Consider the following 13,753-nt stretch of genomic DNA (forward strand, 5'->3'; position numbering starts at 1 on the left):
TACGTTATCCGTGGTGGGGAAAAGGGATCTCCTGGCAACTTGGGCATTTTATGGCACCATAAAACCCCAAGGGCTGCATATTCTATCCATTCCTCCCTAAAGCACTGAATGGAGCAATGCAGCCTGGCCTCTAGAGCAGGGAGGCAAGAGATGCCAAATGTCACTCAGGAACTGGCAGAAGGATCAGTACAACTGGTCAAAACAAGAGCCAACAGCCCCCCAAAAGACAGCAGCCAGGCCTAGTGACAGGCAGCGAATCTCCTGGGAACGGAGACAAATCTACTCCTTGTGCATGCACACGGAAGTTTCAGATGCCACATCCTTGCTCTGAGATTTCATCCACGGCCAAACGTGAAGCTGGATCAGGAGACGCGCCACGCATATTATAGGAAATAACTGTGTGAGAAAGTGAGAGACCGGCCTTTCTAGCCAAAGACATCACTGCCTAGTACAATGCCTCCTGTGGTATCACTACTGAAATGACATTCACCAAGACATACATTAACGGAAGCTGCACCCACGGAAGCCATCGCTGGCTTGTAGCATGCCGAGAGATTAATTACTGCTGAGAAATAAAGCATACGCGATTACTGTTTATTACAGGAGATTCCACCTATTAGCTCTCTCGGTGAGCGGCAAAATGTTGCCATTATCCAACAGTTGCCAATGAGCAAAAGGCAGTTTTGCAGGACTGCAGCCAGGGAAGGAAGTGCTGGGACGTGCTGAGACCCATCCATAGGTGGGTTCACGGGGCTGCAGCCCTGTTAGGAAGAGCTGGGGCAGCACGGTACCTCTCCCAGTGTTCTCTGGGCTGTGTCCTGCCCTGGCACATCCCAGGACCCTTGCTCCCCATGGAAAGCCCCGGCCATGATGCTAGGGCAGGACACAGCCTGGAGAGCACAGGGAGAGGCACCGTACAGCCCCGCGGCCCCCTAGGCCACCTGCTCCCTGTGGAAAGCCTTGTCATCTGGGCAGCACCTCTCACCCCAAGGTCCCAAATCAAGGAAAGCATCTCCATCCAGGAATGCTCTTAAGTACATGCTTAACCTTAAGCATGGCCCATTCAAGTGATTGGGACTTAAGCACATGCTTAAAGTTAAATGCTCACCTGATTCAAGATGGACTCGAGCATGTGCTCAAGTGCTTTCCTGAATTGGGGCCCTACCTTTTGTGAGGTCATTAACTAAGCAGCACTATACACACCTGGGATGCTGGGAACAAAACAAGTCCTACTCAGGCAAGGATTGGCTAGATACCCCAGGTCTTCCTGCCAATGCAGGATTGGTCCCTATGGGATTTTCTGTAGTGGCTAGTTTAAACAAAATCCCAGTCCATGACGCTTTCATCCCTTCTCCAGGGCAAAGGTTCTACAGCCTCTTAGAACAGGAAATGTCTCCCAACAACCTACATTTTCCTTTTCTTAATTTCATCCCATTACTGCTAGTTCTAGCCCCATGTCCCATGCTTAAATAATGCTTTCCCCTCCTTTGCATTTTACACCTTTCCAACATCTGTAGATTTATCCCATCCCCCTTTGCTGTCCCCAAGCCAAGCTGCACACATTTAGCTTTTCTAACTTTTCTGGTAAGCAAGTCCCTCCAGCCCCCTGATCATTTTCACTGAACTTACAAATGTAGAATTATGTACAAAAAAATAACTGCATTCAAAAATAACATCATGTAAAACTTTAGAGCCTACAAGTCTCAGACTCATAGACTTTAAGGTCAGAAGGGACCATTATGATCATCTAGTCTGACCTCCCGCACGATGCAGGCCACAAAAGCTGACCCACCCACTCGTGGAATAATTCTCTCCCTTGACTCAGCTGTTGAAGTCCCCAAATCATGATTTAAAGACTTCAAGTCGCAGAGAATTCTCCAGCAAGCGACCCCTGCCCCATGCTGCGGAGGAAGGCGAAAAACCTCCAGGGCCTCTGCCAATCTACCCTGGAGGAAAATTCCTTCCCGACCCCAAATATGGCGATCAGCAGAACCCCGAGCATGTGGGCAAGATTCTCCAGCCAGACCCGCATTGACCATTGATACTAATTACCTGTGATGGCACGTTATTGACCTATTGACTAAAATCACGTTATCCCATCAAACCATCCCCTCCATAAACTTATCAAGCTTAATCTTAAAGCCAGAGAGGTCTTTCGCCCCCCACTGTTTCCCTCGGAAGGCTGTTCCAGAACTTCACCCCTCTGACGGTTAGAAACCGTTGTCTAATTTCAAGCCTAAACTTCCCGACGGCCAGTTTATATCCATTTGTTCTCGTGTCCACTGAGTTTTACTTTAACCAAACTTGTTTGTCTGATTGGCTGCAATTTGCAGGCGATAATGCTGCCCGCTTCTTGTTTACAATGTCACCTGAAAATGAGAACAGGCATTCGCATGGCACTGTTGTAGCCGGCGTTGCAAGATATTTAAGTGCCAGATGCACTAAAGATTCATATGCCCTTCATGCTTCAACCACCATTCCAGAGGACATACATCAATGCTGATGATGGGTTCTGCTCGATAATGATCCAAAGCAGAGCTGACCAATGCATGTTTATTTTCATCATCTGAGTCAGATGCCACCAGCAGAAGGTTGATTTTCTTTTTTGGTGGTTCGGGTTCTGTAGTTTCTGCATCTGAGAATTGCTCTTTTAAGACTTCTGAAATCATGCTCCACATCCCATCCCTCTCAGATTTTGGATGGCACTTCTAGAGTTACCATATTTAAAAAATAAAAAAAGAGGACACTCCACAGGTCCTGTCCCCGCCCCTTTCCCACCCCTGGCCCCGCCCTAACTCCCTCTCCTCCCTCCCAGCCACGCGAAAAGGGCTGCCCGAGCGCTACCGGCTTCACAGTTTGCCGGGCAGCCTCCAGACCCTGTGCCCCCGGCTGGCGCTTCCCCAGCGCAGCTGGAGCCTGGGAGGGGAAGTGCCCAGCCGGGGGTGCAGGGTCTGGAGGTTGCCTGGCAAACCGTGAAGCCGGTAGCGCTCGGGCTTCGGGCAGCCCCCATGCCTCCGGACCCTGCGCCCCCGGCCGGGCACTTCCCCTCCCGGGCTCCGGCTGCTGTGCTCCTCCCCTGACTCTTCGGCTCTGTTTAAGAGCCAAGCTGCCCGAGCGCTACCGGCTTCGGGCAGCCCCCATGCCGCTGGACCCTGTGCCCCCGGAGCCCAGGAGGGGAAGTGCCCGGCCGGCGGCTGGGGTCCGGAGGCAAGGGGGCTGCCTGAAGCCAGAGCGCTCGGGCAGCTCGGCTCTTAAACAGAGCCGAAGAGTCAGGGGAGGAGCAGAGCAGCCACGGGAGAGGAAGTGCCCGGCAGGTATTTTTCCCCGGACATGTCCGGCTTTTTGGCAATTCCGCCCGGACAGGGGTTTGATTACCAAAAAGCTGGACATGTCCGGGAAAAAACGGACGTATGGTAACCCTAGGCACTTCAGATTCTTAAACTTTGGGTCGAGTGCTGTAGCTATTTTTAGAAATCTCACATTGGTACCTTCTTTGAGTTTTGTCAAATCTGCTGTGAAAGTGTTCTTAAAACAAACAACATGTGCTGGGTCATCATCCGAGACTGCTATAACTTGAAATATATGGCAGAATGTGGGTAAAACAGAACAGGAGACATAGAATTCTCCCCCAAGGAGTTCAGTCACAAATTTAATTAAGGCATTATTTTTTTAAACAAGCATCATCAGCATAGAAGCATGTCCTCTGGAATGGTGGCTGAAGCATGAAGGGGCATACAAATGTTTAGCATATCTGGCACGTAAATACCTTGCAATGCCGCTACAAAGTGCCATGCGAACGTCTGTTCTCACTTTCAGGTGACATTGTAAATAACAAGCAGGCAGCATTATCTCCTGTAAATGTGAATGAACTTGTTTGTCTTAGGGATTGGCTGAACAAGAAGTAGGACTGAGTGGACTCTAAAGATTTACATTGTTTGGTTTTGAGTGCAGTTATGTAACAAAAAAACCCCTGCATTTGTAAGTTACACTTTCACGATAGAGATTGCACTACAGTACTTGTATGAGGTGAATTGAAAAATACTATTTCTTTTATCATGTTTGCAGTGCAAATATTTGTAATGAAAATAATGTAAAGTGAGCACTATACACTTTGTATTCTGTGTTGTAATAGAAATCAATATATTTGAAAAGGTAGAAGAACATCCAAAAATATTTAATAAATTTCAATTGGTATTCTATTGTTTAACAGTGCAATTAATCACGATTTTTTAAATCACGATTAATATTTTAAATTGCGATTAATTTTTGCAAGTTAACTGCGATTAATCGACAGCCCTAGAAAAAAGGTGTCTGTTTAAAACATAATAGCTTAACACGTTAGTTGTTACATGATGAACTACGCCTTGTCCTGGCTACACTATGATTGTTTGCAATGTTGTAGCCGTGTTGGTCCCAGAACATGAGAGATGAGGTGTGTGGAGTAATATCTTTTATTGGACCAACATCAATTCGTGAAAGAGACAAGCTTTAGAGTGCCACAGAGCCTGAAGAAGAGCGCTCTGGTACTTGAAAGCTTGTCTCATTCACTAGCAGAAGCTGGGTCAATAAAAAATATTACCTTCGCCACCTTGTCTCCCTGCACTAGGAGCGTTAGCTACCACAATTTTAAACAAAACAACCATTTTCCCCTAGTATGGACAAGCCCCCACTGAGTACTCTGTTTCAGCTCGCAAACATTATCTGCGTAATACATCAGATCCCCAGAGATGATATCACACATCAAACAGGTGCTTTGCTTTCTATGCAATTGTTACTGGGTATTCTGAAAGGAAGTAACTCCAAAGTCTAAATCAATCTCCCTGCCCTGAAGCTTTGAGAGCGAGGGTCAAAGGGTCCCATGGCGCTTTGATCTGTGTCTGATCATTTCACCCAACAGCTGCAACAATCAGAAAAGCGGTCTGCATTCTCTCTAGAAGAGGATACCTGCAGATACTGAGCGTCAACGAGAACTTCATTACTACGCAGCAGAAAAGCAGCTTCCTGACACCTTTATCTGGGTTTCCAATAACCGAGCAGAAAAATATACCCTGCAAGCAAGAGATAAGCCGAGAATCTTTTATGAAGGTGCTCGGTCTTTTACTGCTGGTGGGGGAGGGGGAAGAGCTGGCAGGGCAGTGTCCCCTGCACTCACTCAGGTCAGTCCAGTCTTCTCCAATCAGAGTTTCTGCTGCTCAGCTTTTCCTCTGCGTCTTGCCCTCAGCTTGGAGGAACCAACCAGATTTCTCACACGCCGAACACTCCCTGCTGTCTGTCCAGGAGCGGGATGATTCAGTGCCAGAGCTCCTTGGCTTCAGGAGCTTTCGGACAATGAATCCTGTTAGAAAGCCACTGCCGGACTCCAAAAAGGTGCTAAAACTACTACCTAGCTGGGTCCCCACCCCCCAGGAGCTTCCAGCTGGCTACCTGCCTTTCCTAGCATGGCCCGCACCTGAGCCTGCGTGTGCCAACAGAACAAATGCTTTGTTTCTCTCTAGCACGTCCTCGCTCTGAGTGCCTCGCGGGGCCCTCCGACCCTTAGTGAAGCATCACCCCCCTCACCATGTGGCAGTACCTCTCCCCCCCGCTTTACAGATGAAGAGTCTCAGGCACAGCAAAGGCATCTCAGGTATCTTGTCTCTCAGCCTCCTGTGCTAAGTGCTATTCCCAGGGGTTATTTTCCATACCATGAGCTGCTATTCCATACCAAGACGACACTCACGCTATGTAAGATCTAGCCGAGATCTCCTTCCCATGTGGTAATAAGGAAAGGGAAGCAGGGGAGGCTTGCAGCCCCCAGGCTGAGAACCCATGTGCTAGGCCATGCCCCAAGCTCTCTCCTTTCTGCTCCTGTCTGATTCATTCCGCGGCATCACTCAGCTCCTTCACCTCGCCCGTGAGGGACAAGGAGCAAAAGGAACGGATGACACAGGGGAGTGCCTGAGCACTTGCACACCAGGGTGACCAGCAGTAACGGAGCAGGAAATGCTGCACTGGTCCAGGCCGCATAACATGGGGTTTGGATGGACATCGCTGAAACGTTGGAGGGAACATGCCTTTGATTGCAATGAGATCACTGCTGCTGTTCCCTGGCCACATTAAGCCAAGGGAGTAGGGAGCTGTACGCCCCAAACAGGCCGGCTTGTGAGAGAGACAAGCCCAGATATCAGCAGGGCCAGAGTCCACAAGGCAAGACCATTCCCCTCCAACCAGCTCCTGGGTTATATATAGTCCGCCACAGTCTGAAATGGAGAAGTACAAGGATCCAGGGGGGAGGGCAAAACCACCTCCAGCCTGGCGGCTTGTTTACGCTCTATTCCTGTCACTTTAATCTTGCCACAGACCTGTGAACAAGAGGCGGGATGGAATTTCATCCCGGGCAGCCTGCCCTTTCTTACGTCATCACACCGGCATCCCAAGGAATCCCAGAGCACGGAAACAAAGCTGTGCTCCACCAGCCCTCCAAAGACCAGTGGGCACAGCAGCGAGTGGCTGGCTGCCACCCCTGGATGGCACGGGGCAGAGCATTCCAGCCCAGCTGGTGAATGCCTTGAGCCAGGTGCAGTCCTGGTGTGAGTAAATCCACTGGAGCACGACTTCACTGAAGTCAAATGGGACAAACTACAGTGAGCCAGATCCAGCCCTGGTATCTGCATCATGAGAAGTACGGTATGCGGATGTGAGGGGTAGAATCAGAGATCCAGATAAAACACCTGTTTGGTCCGTCTAGCAAATACCCCTAGGCCCAGGGCAGGAGGGCTACCTACAGTCTATTCCCCCATTCAGTTTTAACAAACAAACAAAAGGGTTTCCCACCCTTTCCCTGCTCAGATTGCTACACACCTGCAGAGATGTCAGCATTAGGAATACTACAGGCATCCAACCTACACTTCCTTCCGCTCGGTTTTATTCCATTACCCTTAGTTCTACCTTCCTGGGCCTCTAAACAAACCTGCTGCCCCTTGGGCACAGCTGGCATTGAGCCAACCTTTATCACCCATCTTCTAACTCCCTCTCATGTTCTATACCTGGCCTTTTTCTAGCTCTAGGGGCCCAGAAATGATTCCACGCCTGATCTCACTAGGGCTGTACAGAGAGAAGCTAGCGCCTCTCTAGCCTGGGATAACACTAAGCGCAGTATCCCACGGGTGCCTGCACCAGAACCACAAAGAGATTGGGCATCACCTCCACACCTCCTGGCATTACTAGCCAAGCTGCAGCTCCGTGCATTGGGGCACGCGGCTCTCCATCCCATTACACAATTATGTCCGTCGTCCGCAGTGTTCCAAGCTCCTCCTAATTTAGCATCAGCTGCCCCTTTAATAGACATTTACTGCCTCCCAGATCTCTAGCTTGAAAGAAAAGCACAGTGGCCTCCAGATCAAGGCACAGCACTGGGAGCCAGGAACTGCTGAATTCTTCTGCTACTGAAGCACTGTGGCACCTTGGGCAAGTCACCTGGGGACTGATTTTTCAGAGGTGCTAATCACCTGCAGCTCCCACTGATCTCACCTGGAGCTGTGGGTGCTCAGCACTTCTGAAAGCCAGACCCTTAACCTCTTTGTTGATCAGTTTCCCTACCTCTAAGAGCGAGAGAAGAACACTTATTCCTGCCTCTCAGGAGGCGGCTGGCATTCAGATTGGTGCATACAGTGCTTCATGAAAAGTTAAATAAGAACAGACTCAACATTGATCTCTGCGCCCCCCACGAGACACCTCCCCACAGCTCAGTTTGGGGACTGACATTGGCTTCTAGGGGTACATCTACACTTCAATTAAACAGCAGTGGCTGGCTCACGCCATCTTCTCAATGGGGGAGGGTCCCAGAGCCCAGGCTCCCGCCTGAGCCTGAATGTCTACACTGCAAACGTACAGCCCCGCAGCCTGAGCTCGGCAAGCCCAAGCCAGCCGACGTGGGTCAGCTGCAGGTGTTTTATTGCAGTGTAGACATACCCTCAGGGTCCTGAGCTTAGCGCCATGCTGGGTGCTTGGAAGTGGTCCCTCGTGTTTCAGAGCACACAATGCTTTTGAACTGGATGCCTCGATCACAGCCTCAAAGGCCATCCAGGTGAACTCATCAGTGCCTACTCCTGGCTCTTCCCAGAAGACCATCTGCTCACTCTCCCTTGGACGAGTCCCGTCGTCCGATCATGCTGGGCCCATCTTTAGGACCCTGCACTTGGCTGTCCCTCTTAGCGAAAGCTAATGCCTTCCTGCTTGACAACAGCCAGAAATGTTCCACTCCGTTATTATCCTGTAATGGATCCCCTGGCTCCGTTCCCCCTCTGTGCTTCCTGGATTCACTCCCCCCCCCCCCATGTTGTTCGGCTGCTGGCTCAGAACCCTTGCAAGAAAAAGGATGTTCTCCTAAGGGGGAGGTCAAATCAATTTCTGGGCCTCAGACCTCTGCCTGCAGGCGCCACGACAGTGTGGCGAGCGACTCCATTAGAAGGCCTTGTACGTGGGTTGGAAGTTTGCTCAGGGCTGAGCTTGGAGCACAGGGCCCTGGCTGGGGAGCCCACATTAAAGATATACATTCTTGTTCCAAACGACTCCAGTCTGCCCATGACAAGGGTTAGAGGATGGCACCGGGGAGGACACAGTGAAGGGAGAACACAGCATATAAAACAGCCAAAGGACTTGGCTGGATTTTCTGCCCCCAAATAACCTTCACCTCCCTCCGTGCTGTGCGAACAACAAGCAGAGCAGAGCACACATCTTGGGAGAACAGGAGCAAGCTCCAAGCCGAGAGGCTGCCTCTAGAAATTGATCCCCAGCTCTCCACATTGAGCCCAATGTTCTCTCTTACCTTGGGGAGCGGGAAGAACCTCACTGCCCCTGGAGGAGTTCAAGCCCTCGCAGAGCGGCCCTCCATTTAGTCCTCGCTCCCAGTAAGCTTCCCCAGGGTTTCACTTTGCAGCTCTTCTGGATGAAAGACGTCCTGACTGTTTTCATACATGTCCTTCCCCTCTGCCCCACCCGCCCCCTGCAGCCGAGTCATTCCCCCACCCCCTCATTCACGTGCTCATCCACTCACCTCCTCCCACCCTCAGAAATCCTAAAATGCTAAGTCATGGATGTTTGCAGAGCTACCGAATGTGACAGTCAAGTAACCCTCAAGCCCCACACAATTCTGGGTATCACTTTGCAGAAATTCCCCATTCATCATAGAAACCCATGGCTATTTATTCACACACACACACACACACACACACACGCTACAAAAGCCTCTGTTCCTGCAACAGCTCAGGCTCGGGTGGAAGTGACAGAGGTATCTCTAGGGCTTAGATCACATGGGTTTAGAGTTCAGTGGGTAAACAGCACGGGTTTGTGGCAAATGAACTCAGGAGAGTCAGTGGTTCTATTTCTAATCCTGGCACCGACTCACTGTGTGACCTTGGGCAAGTCACTGCCCCCCTCTCTGTTCCTCAGTTTCCCCTCTGTCAAATAGCCCTCCTCCCCAGGGTGTTATGAGGTTAACATGTTAGTAGAACACCCTAGTGATTCTCAAATGGAAGGTGCTAAATAATGATAATAGCAGGTTTCATCAGCAGATCTCAAAGTGCTTGCCAGTCTTTTAATGTATTTATCCTCACACCATCCCCGTGAGATAGGGCAGCGCTATTATCCCCATTATACAGATGGGGAGCTGAGGCACAGAGACACAGTGAAGTGACATCCCCAAGGTCACACAGGAAGTCTGCGGCGGAGCAGGGAGTTGATCCCTGGTCTCCAAGACCTACGCTAGTGCCCTAGCCCCTGAGCCATCCTTCTGCTAAAGGCAGACAAAGGGTTATTATTTCAGACGGTGGTAAACCAGGGCGTGACAAATCACTAGGAATGTGTCCTACAGTGTCCTGACAGCTCTGCAAGTGGTGGGGGTGAGGCTTGTGCCTGCGGCTCTGCTGCCCTTCCTCCTGCCCAGGCTCCCAGATGCAGTGAGTGGGGATTCTCGGATAGTCAAAGGGTGCGGCTACACTACAGTGGCTACGGCAGCACAGCTACAGTGCAGCAGCTCTTGCTGCAGAAAGCGTCTACTCTACAGCATCGACGGAAGGGGTTTTTCCATTGCTGTAGCTAACCCACCTCTCTGAGAGATGGTAGCGAGGCTGATGGAAGAATTCCTCCCTGGATCGAGCTGCATCTACAGTGAGGGGGTTAGATCGACTGAACTACATTGCACAGGCTGTGCAAATTTTCACAACCCTGAGCAATGTAACTAGGTCGATCTAATTTGCAGGTGTAGACCAGGCCCTACCCTCTCCCAGCCTCCACACTTTTGGATCCTCCTCTGTTATGAATAGCACCTGCCTCTGCTGCTGCTCAGAGCTTGTCAAACTGCAGGATTACAAGGAACTTGGTTCTGATCAGTTTCACAGTGGCCTGCAAGATTCTGAATGGCTGCAGTGAAACTGACCAGAGTGCACTTCCTGCTCTTGCAGCATAGGTTGAGCTCTGACAGCAGGGAGACTCTGGAATGACCTGTCTGCAGGCAACGTGGTACCTTTGGAACGTTTTCTTTGTAAACTTGAGGATTGAAAGGTTAATTTTTTGGAGAGACAAAAGCTTAGCTTCTTCAGAAATTGATAGCTTAGGTACTCCCCACCCAGACTTTCACTCGTTAGGGGAAGTTGGCAAGTGGCGTTTTCAAGCCCTGAGGTAAGCAGTACTCCCCACTGATGCTACGGCTATACTACATCTTAGGTCGATATAACTTATGTCACTCAGGGGTGCAAATAAGCCATCCCCCAAGCGACGTAGGTTACACTGACCTAAGCGCCAGTGTGGACACCGCTGTGTTGGAGGGAGAGCATCTGCACTAGAAGCACTACAGTGGCACAGCTGCATCAGTGCTGCTGTGTAGCCATAGCCTAAGTGAATTTAAGTGGTAGTTTGAATGAGCTGGCGCACACATACACACCACACACACGTATGTGGGAAGCTGGCTTGACTGTTTTGGGGACTGTAAATATTCCTTGCAGCGCTAATGTGGCCGAGAAACAGCTCTCACTCAAAAGCAACCAAGTCCTGCCCTACACATGTGACAGCTTGGGGAAAATGAACCTTTATTGTAACACGCTGAGCTACAGTATATACTGCATGGCTCCCCCCAGATATTCCTATAGCCTTCCTAATAGGTCAGCTTCTACTAGAATGGCAGATGTCACCCACTTGGAGCAAGACAGCTACAGTGCTGCAGGAAGTGACTTTGCCTAATAGGAATTTGCTTCAGATGGCCAATTAAGAATCACTATCAGTCTGCAGCCCGACACCACCTCCTCTTCTCTCCTGCTGCTGCTGCCTGCCCCCCTTTTCTCTCTCCCCCACACACCTAGTTAAGCGGAGACAGACAGGAGGTCACAGAGGGGCTCCCCGTTCAGCTCTAAGAGTTCCACTGGCTGCAGTATTCACTTATGAGACCCAAGCAGATCCACCCAGAATGACAACGCACCAACTTCATAAACTATTTGATCGGCTTTGTGGAAAGGGAGGATGTGGGAAGTACCTTCACAGTGCCATCAGGGCAAAGAACTGGCAGCTGGCTGAGGATACATGAATGATAGGGATACTTCTTCCGTAACGTAGGCCGCATGGGCATATTTCTCCCCTCATGTAGAGGGAAGAACTACTCATGGTGAGTAGAACTCAGACACATTATGAGCCCAAACCAAAATCCACTAAAGTCAATGGGAGCTGTATGTCCATGCCCTACACTTCATATTTCATTCTTCTCTGATGTTTAACAGTTAATTCAAATAAGTAAGGTGCAAAGTGTGCTTAGAATCAGGAAAGCAACTGATACACCTCATGGAAGTGCTACCTTCGTTATTTCTCCTCCACCTTGCTGACACATCTTGCTGCTGTTTTACCAGGCAAAAGAGTCGGGCCTGCTCTCCCATAGCTGTATCGGCTCCCCAGGAGTAAAACCTGTTTGTGTCAGCAAAGCAAGCGGCTGTGACTCAAAGGCACGTGAGGTGCAGAGATGTTGAGTAAGAAGGGGCCAACTGCTTCTCTTGCCACAAATGCCAACAGCAATTCTTAGTGTACGGGTCTCAGGCCTGGGCTTCTCTCCTGCTGGGATTACTCAGGGGTGGGAGGAATTTTGCAGAACAAATGCTGACAGCAGATGGCTCTGAAATGCCATTTGTAAGGGAGGGGGATATACCAAGCAAAACCTCCCAAACTCACTTCAAACCCAACCAGCAGTTTATTCAGAGTGGATAAGATTCACCCCATGTAGAGGCCCAGCACCGTACAACCAAGTGAAGCATAGATTTTGTGGTGGCCCTCTGCACGGGGTACATTTCATGTACTAAGAATTGCTTCTTGGCATGGGAACTCACAGGGCCTTGTTCCAAGCCCATGGGGGCAGCAGTTTTGTGATCATACAAAGGTGGAGGATAACAATGCAGGTGTATGCAGGCTGTACATGTGTGTACGTGCCCCTAGGGGAGGCAAACATCAGGTACAGGGTAAGTGCACATGTATTGGAGTGGGTGGTGAACTGCAGTGAGTCTACCCCAAAACTAAATCAAATCCTTACTTGTCCCACTATAAAAGGGTTAATAAGAGATTAGTTCTGGATTTAAGCTGGTACAGCTCCCCAGGGGAAAAAAAAATGGAGCTTTTATAGAACAAGTAGGCAGGAAGAAGTCATCAGGAGCAACCTGCACTCTGTAAATAATCCATGAATAACAGCTAGGGAGGTACAAGGTCAGGTTGCTCTGAAACACTAAGGCTGTGTGGGAGGTAATTAGAGGCTGTTTGGGGGACTATTGATGCCGACAGGAGGGGGTTAATCCCCTCCCCGAGTGGCGGTAGACAGAAGAATCCTTCTGTCGACCTAGCGCTATCTACACCAAAAGTTAAGGTGCTGGAACTATGAGCAGTGTGGATTTTTGAGCTGGGTCAACTTAACTGTTATAGTTTAGACCTGGCCCAAGTCTGGGTGTTTCCAGCACATGTTTACATCCATCCAGGCCAACATTCCTTTTCTTCGTTATTAGATCATCATCACTGGTTTTATAGATGGGTATAAAACCAACCCAGTTAATTCCCCTATCCCTTTCCCCAACTGCAACACTGCATAGACAACACTGGATATAAAACATGCACAGCATTTTATAGAACACAGAAAAGGTACTGAGCTGCCTATAATCGTATTACTTCTCCATCGATAACAGTCCTTCTTTTATACCTACAGAGCAGCCTTTCCTATTAGGGTGACCAGACAGCAAGTGTGAAAAATCAGGACAGGAGGTTGGGGGGGGGGGGCGGTAATAGGAGCCTATATAAGAAAAAGGCCCAAAAATCTGGACTGTCCCTATAAAATTGGGACATCTGGTCACCCTATTTCCTATAGATCTTTAAAATGGGCTCCATAGAACTGCACATATCCTACATTTTTGTTAACCCATCTTTACCAACCCCCGTCTCGCTCATGCATTGCTAAACAATCTACTGAATGTGGTCATCCTATTTGTATAAATGTACCACTCTTGTATCTGAAACTAGAAATATGAAATATAACTCTGAGGGCCTATTGTAAGTATGCAAAGTGTGGGCCATTAATGGTGGTTTGGAATCTTGATGACTCCCATTAACCAGGACCATTGTCTGCAGAGGGCTCTGTTTTACCTGTGAGTCTTCCTGTATATGTGTGTGCTGGCAAGTGGGTAATGAAGTCTTGCAGTGACATGTGATCATGTCACCTGAACTAGAATTCATCTTTAACCTGGTGCTTTTCCGGGGGGGG

General features: G+C 49.5%; 1 protein-coding gene across 2 annotated transcripts in view; it reads right to left on the bottom strand.

The window, feature by feature from the left end:
• Window positions 1-13,753, bottom strand: part of TMEM63B (transmembrane protein 63B) — an 88,410-nt gene that overhangs the window by 58,287 nt on the left and 16,370 nt on the right. The gene's annotated exons all lie outside the window — the stretch shown is intronic.

The sequence above is a fragment of the Terrapene carolina genome, unplaced genomic scaffold, assembly GCF_002925995.2.
Source record: "Terrapene carolina triunguis isolate 2854851 unplaced genomic scaffold, T_m_triunguis-2.0 Scaffold85, whole genome shotgun sequence".
NCBI lineage: Eukaryota > Metazoa > Chordata > Testudines > Emydidae > Terrapene > Terrapene triunguis.